The sequence below is a fragment of the Odocoileus virginianus genome, chromosome 14, assembly GCF_023699985.2.
Source record: "Odocoileus virginianus isolate 20LAN1187 ecotype Illinois chromosome 14, Ovbor_1.2, whole genome shotgun sequence".
In the NCBI taxonomy this organism is placed as follows: Eukaryota; Metazoa; Chordata; class Mammalia; order Artiodactyla; family Cervidae; genus Odocoileus; species Odocoileus virginianus.
Window position 1 is genome coordinate 34611793 of NC_069687.1, and position 7203 is coordinate 34618995.

Below are 7203 nucleotides of genomic sequence, written 5' to 3' on the forward strand. Positions count from 1 at the left end.
AGAGTTGGGCAGTGAGCCCATCATCCAGGTAGCCCAACCTAGTTCATCAACTGTGAGATTTTGAAGCTGCATTTGTCAGCCTTGACCTGTCCAACCATAGGATTGACATCTCTGCCTTGTACCACTCCAGCCTCTAGGATGACAAGAGCTTCCATGGAGACAGATACCAGGAAGACAAGAATACTTTGGGCTTCATTAACCCTGGTACTGATGAGCATAAGCTGTGTACTGATATGATGACTGAAATCTTAAGTCGGAGAGATGTGAACTGCATTGAGGAGATCCTGCTGCAATATCCCAATTAGAGAGGGCAATCATCTCTGAGGAAGAAGTGACCCTGTTCCTGACCTACTACTGCAAGGCAGGTGCCCACCTTGGTCCAGAAAACTTTGTTTTTCTAAATGGTTGTTGCTCTGTCTCTTCCATGCTGGCCACAGTTTTGTGTGATCCAATTAAGGCCTTTCTGACTCCTCACTCCCTTCTATGGTTGTTTCCTCTTCAGTTTCCGGCTGTGTGAGAAAGTTGAGCTGATGCTTGTCCGCTGATGTGAACACCCATGCTTTCTAGCTCATTTTGTACAAGTTGGAGAAAACCCTCAAGCAGGGCTTTCTCCAACTTGTACAAAATGAGTATTAATCCTCAGAATCGTCTGGATGACTTCTATTCCCCGGACTCACTGAAGGAATACCTGGAATTTGCCAAGAGATACAACCTCTATGTCATCATAGATGAGATTTACAGGCTGTCTGTGTTGGATGAACACGAAAACATTCTGGGCATGGAAAGTTTGTCTGACCTCAACAACACCCATGTGATCAATCATTCGGCACCAACAAGGATTTCAGCCTCTCTCGCTTTGGCTTAGGTGCTCTGTATACCCACAAGAAAGAGGTGAGCCCGGCCGTGAGCTCTGCAGCTTTTCTGGCATCACCCAGGACAAGCCATGTTGGCTGCTCCAGTGCAGAAAACAGATTGAAAAAGTTTATCTGCTCACTAACTCTCACAGGTGCATTATCAACAAGTGAAGGTTTTTAAGATCCCCTTTCTTAATTGTGGCTCTGACCTCTATGTCTGAGTCAACTTGGAACACATCCTGGACCTATAGGCATGTGAGGAAGAGCTGCTCCTCAACTGTGCTTCCTGAACAGCAAGCTGATGTCCCGTGGTGAAACCTACAAGTATAAGGTGCCTAGAATTTTCCACCTAATCATGGTGGGTAAACTCATCTGCTAAAACACACCAATGCATCAGTTCTATCGGGTGCTTCTATGGAGCAAAAGCAGGATTTGATAGTGAAGTGACTGGAGGATGTGCAGAGGGAGTGAGTAAGCCCTCTTCCCCCTAGTCAGTAACTCCAGCCAATCACGTGCTCAGGGAGGCTTGTTATCAGCCCCTGGTCTAGAACGCTGGGGCACTGAGCTGAACTGATGCTGCGGCTGAGCAAACAGTGGGCTCTTCCAGGAAGGGGCTCACGTGACTCAGTCATCAACCTCCTTCAGCTGAGCATCTGTCATTTTTGGAAGCTTTGCCTCCTTTCATTATTTGCTAGCTATTGCATGTGCAAAACATTTTTATGGGGTTGGAATGGGAAAGCCTACAGGAATAAAGGGAACTCCTTGGGGCCCTGTTTAGTTGGGTTTATTTTTGTCTTTGATGTTTTCTAAATTCCATATTCTTTGAATTCCAGGCCTGTTCTTTTTCTTGTTGATATTTTTCATAATCACCTTTGGAAGTTAGATGAATTTTTGTCCTTTTAAAAATTCTAAGGGAGGTTACATGTGATGAATACTGTCAGGGGCAGGCCAGAAAGGAAGGGAAAAAAATGACCCCTAACTGGTGGAACAGTGCCAGGCATTAGATAGGCACTGTCCCATAGGATCCTGACAAGATCACACTGTCCTTGCCCATGAGTGATTGGATTGAATGGCAGGGTGGAGGCAGAATTCCAGAATTAGGCAGGCTTACTCGTCATTACAAAAGAATCAAGGTCCCTAAATGTGGGTTTCCTCTCCTGCAACCCACCCCATTGCTCATGCAGGCGTCACTCGATCCTCCTCACTTTGCCCTGTCGGAAGCAAGGCTTGGGGAACCTAAGCAAAAATTAATAGTTTGATTACTGCTATTACTGTGGTTAATAAGTTGTCATTTGTCTGTGATCCAGGCTTCTCTTGCCTTCTGTCAACATCCATGGAATCTATTAGTTTGCAAGTAGGGTAAAACCTCAAGTCCCCCAGGTGGCACAGTGGTAAATAATCTGCCTGTCAATGTAGGAGATGCATTCCTCCCTCGGCTCAGAATCCTTATCTGTAAAGCAAGGATTGTTGAACTAAAATCATGAATACAATTTTTCAGTATAGTAAAAATAAAGCCTCCACGTACTTTTCACCTATGTTCCAGGCTCTGAAGTAAACATGACAGAGTTGTGCTGCTCATGCTGCAGGAAGTTTCTTTTTCACCTTCTCGTAGGGGAGACAGATAGGTAAAACAACAAAATGTATGTGTCCTGTCTGAGAAGGAAATATGAATGTTATGAAGAGAACCAAAGAAAATCATAAAAAGTATAGAATGATGGTGTAGAAAGTGCTATTTTTGATCCATCCTTTTTTTGAGGAGCATGGTGAACAGGTACAACAGTGAAGTAAGGGATCCTGCTACGAAAAGATCCCAGGAGAAAGCACAGCAGTAATGCTGCTCTAAACAGCAAGGGCAAAGGGCTAAGGCAGGAGCACTTTGATGTATTTGAAGAGCCAGAAATGGCAATCCACTCCAGTATTCTTGCCTGGAGAATCCCATGGACAGAGGAGCCTGGTAGGCCACAGTCCACGGGGTCGCAAAGAGTTAGACATGACTGAGTGGCTTCACTTTTCTAGTGTGGCTGGAACGGAGGAAATCTGGTGACGAATGGTGAGAGATAAAGTCAGAAAAGATACAGGATGGCCAGGTCATTAGAATCCCCTATCCCAACCTGATGTTTCTTCAAATTTCAGTGAACAAAATACAGACCCCTTGATTGAGTAACCAAGGCTCCCCACTAATTTTTTTTCAACCTTTTCCAACTTTAATAGTCCCCTTACATGAATACTTCACATCAGCCCAACAGTCTTCATCAGACCCTAAATTACTTCTCATGGATCTGCTATTAGAATGATTTTCCTTATGCAACCTCTTACTATTGAGATTGGCAGGATCTTCAAGGTCTAGATCCGAAATCCTGCTTATCAGTTCCATGGATGAAGTTGTATCTCCACATTAGACTTTACGTTTCTCTGTGTGTGTTTTGTCATTTCTGTGGTGCATTCCAGGTTCCTAGAGACTTGAAGATAGCACCTTTTATCCCATTTATATCAGTGTGGAGCCTTATAGGTATTAAAATATGATACAAAGGTTATTTGAGGAAAGAACCATATGTTTACAATTTTGGAAGAAAAAAGCTCTTCTAAGTTGCATCCTCTCATCTGAAGAATAAAATAGGGAAATGATAGAAACAGACATTATAATTTATTTCTATATTATTATTTATCTGATATTGAATAAATACTAATATGAATGAGAATATGTCATAAAAGAATGGTCTAGGTTTTTTCCAAGTGTGGTAAATTCTCACGACTCTGAGACCCCATGTGAACACTCCAAACAAAGATACTGGAGTGGGTTGCCATTTCCTTCTCCCGGGGATCTTCCCAACCTAGGAATCAAACCAATGTCTCCTGCATTGGCAGGTGGATTTTTTACTGCTGAGCCACCAGGGAAGTCCCCCTTAAATAAAAAATACTTTTTAATCACTTTTCATTTGGAAACCTAAACAGTGTAAACTAATACATCACTTATGAATCTCCAATTGTAAATAATGAAACTATAAAATTGTAGGTATGGCTATGCCAAAGCCTTTGACTGTGTGGATCACAATAAACTGTGGAAAATTCTGAAAGAGATGGGAATACCAGACCAACTGACCTGTCTCTTGAGAAATCTGTATGCAGGTCAGGAAGCAATAGTTAGAACTGGACATGAAACAACAGGCTGGTTCCAAATAGGAAAAGGAGTATATCAAGGCTGTATATTGTCACCCTGCTTATTTAACTTATATGCAGAGTACATTATGTGAAATAACAAGCTGGATAAAGCACAAGCTGGAATCAAGATTGCCAGGAGAAATATCAATAACCTCAGATATGCAGATGACATCACCCTTATGGCAGAAAGTGAAGAGGAAATAAAAAGCCTCTTGATGAAAGTGGAAGAGGAGAGTGAAAAAGTTGGCTTAAAACTCAACATTCAGAAAACTAAGATTGTGGCATCTGGTCCCATCACTTCATGGGAAATAGATGGAGAAACAGTGGAAACAGTGGCAGACTTTATTTTCTTGGGCTCCAAACTCACTGCAGATGGTGACTGTAGCCATGAAATAAAAAGACGCTTACTCCTTGGAAGAAGAGTTATGACCAACCTAGAGAGCATATTAAAAAGCAATGTAAGTAGTAAGTAAGACATCACCTTGTCAACAAAGGGCCATCTAGTCAAGGCTATGGTTTTTCCAGTAGTCATGTATGGATGTGAGAGTTGGACTATAAAGAAAGCTGAGGGCTGAAGAATTGATGCTTTTGAACTGTGGTGTTGGAGAAGACTCTTGAGAGTCCCTTGGACTTCAAGGAGATCCAACCAGTCCATCCTAAAGGAAATCAGTCCTGAATGTTCATTGGAAGGACTGATGTTGAAGCTGAAAGTCCAATACTTTGGCCACCTGATGGGAAGAAGTGACTCATTGGAAAAGACCCTGCTGCTGGAAAAGATTGAAGGCAGGAGGAGAAGGGGATGACAGGATGAGATGGTTGGAGGGCATCACTGACTCACTGGACATGAGTTTGAGTAGGCTCTGGGGGTTGGTGATGGACAGGGAGGCCTGGCATGCTGCTGTCCATGGAGTTGCAAAGAGTTGGACATGACTGAGTGACTGAACCGAAATGAACTGAACTGAACTAAAATAATATTTCTTTTAAGAGTTTCAATAATCTCAGAAGATTTTATCAGTACTGTTGCTGACAGGGAAATTGTACAATTTGTTACAAACACATTTAGGAAATTGGAATCGATTTTTTCTCAAGGTTTTTATAAACTCATCTTTCAAGACCTGCTAAAATTTTGATGTCTCACAGTAATACAAGCAACTTTTTGCCCAGTTTATCTCTTTTTTCTCTTTCTCTTGCTTTTAGTCCTTTTTCTTTCCTTTCAAATTATGTTTTCTTTGTTGTTTTGTTAAAATCATGCATGCTAATTTTAAAGATCAAACACTTAGAATATATATAACCAAAATATTATCCACATAAAAGTAGAATTTTAATTAATATTCTTTAATCTGTATTTTTTGTATTTCACTTAGCATTATTTCATGGCTAACAATAAACATAGATTTTCATCATTATTTTAATTACCTTGCAATATTTGTTTGCATATTTGTGCATACTTAGTTCCCACACCTCTCTAATGGTCATATTTCTAGTTTCAGAATAAACTCATTATCTTCCACTGATATAATGAAGGAATTATTGTTATGAAATAATGCTTCAGTGAAATAATTTGCAAGCAGTGTTATACATTTAAGGATGCTTTAATATTTGTAGTAGCATCAATTTTTCAATAGCAAATATTTGGCCAGGTGTGACATAGACAACATATATTTGAGGTTGGGTGAGTTTCTAGAGGTGAACTGAATTAAATGCTTTGTGATAAAGTTATTTTTACCCTAGCTCACTGATTCTTAATCTTGGCATGCATATTACATTCATATACATGCTTTGAACTTTTAACAAATATTGACATCCAGACTGTATCCCAAACCAGTGAGATTAAATCTTTGGATGAAACCAGAGCTTCTGCTGGGTCTAAAGAGAGAGAGTTGAGAACCATTGAGACTAATTCCAAAGTAATTTGTGCAGAATTTATAAAAATTGTGTCCTTTTCATTTTGAGGAGAATGGAAGTTCATCTTAAAATTGGGGAAATATGTATACATGTGGGGTTTGTTCATTCTAGTTTGCAGAATCTCTTTTTGTGTATGCCACCTACTCATAGATACTCTCTGGGAATCAAAATCAAGCATTTGGATGGTTTTAAAAGAACATTTTATGGTTACTTATCTTTCTAACAAGTACACGCCACAGTGGTTGCCTTGAAGCCTCAATGCTCCTGGAAATATATAAGTTTGTGGAAACTTCATTCCAAGTGGAACATTCAATGCAGAATCTTGAATTAGCTGAATTAAAGTCATAGATAGCTTTCTTGAAAGAGAATAAAATGTAAGAATGGGGAGCAAAATAGAAAAGATGAGAGGGAGTATATTGTCATTTTATGTGACTGAACTGAATTTTTATATGAGTGATGCCTCAAAGCCATAGGTGTAAGTAGTGACAATATCTTATTATTTATTTCACTAGCTATAGAAATAAAGGGACCTTTGTCTACCTGCACAAACTTCACAGCCCCAAAATCTAAAGCATCCAATAAAGGCGGTTTTCATCAAAATAAGGTCTACAGAAAGCAAAGTTTCCAATGGAACATTGACAAACGATAGGCAAAAATGTCTCACAAACACATTGAATCTTTTGCTTTCTTTTCTTGTATTCTTTTTTAAAAAGTCACACATAAAATGATGGTAAAGGGCAAATTAGAACTAAATAGAAAACTTCTGTTTTTGAATTAATATTGTTTCGATTCTCAAGTACCTGGAGAGTTTGCATTTTCAGTAGAATTTAAAGATATAATGTCATGAAAGAAAAGAAATGAATATGTATTTGTTGTAGATAAGAGTTTGTAAAATGGGTGAAAATGCAGAAAATAAATCAATATAACTGGATTTTCACCAAATTATTACTGGGTGGATGTGGATTTTGAATCTAAGAGTATTATAGAATACATCTCACACCAAATAATTCAGTGGTGCTTTTTTTAAAGAAGTTATAACATATTGAAAAAATGATTTGATGCCATTTTATGTTAAATGTGGCTCACAATAAACTGTGGAAAATTCTGAAAGACATGGGAATATCAGACCACCTGACATGCCTCTTGAGAAACCTGTATGCAGGTCAGGAAGCAATAGTTAGAACTGGACATGGAACAACAGACTGGTTCCAAATAGGAAAAGGAGTACAATAAGGCTGTATATTGTCACCCTGCTTATTTAACTTATATGCAGAGTACATCATGA

At 39.3% G+C, this 7203-nt stretch overlaps 1 pseudogene; it reads left to right on the forward strand.

Moving 5' to 3' along the window:
• The first annotated feature begins 233 nt into the window (after positions 1 to 233).
• Positions 234 to 1233, forward strand: LOC139038216 (probable inactive 1-aminocyclopropane-1-carboxylate synthase-like protein 2 pseudogene; annotated as a pseudogene).
• Positions 1234 to 7203: the final 5970 nt, after the last annotated feature.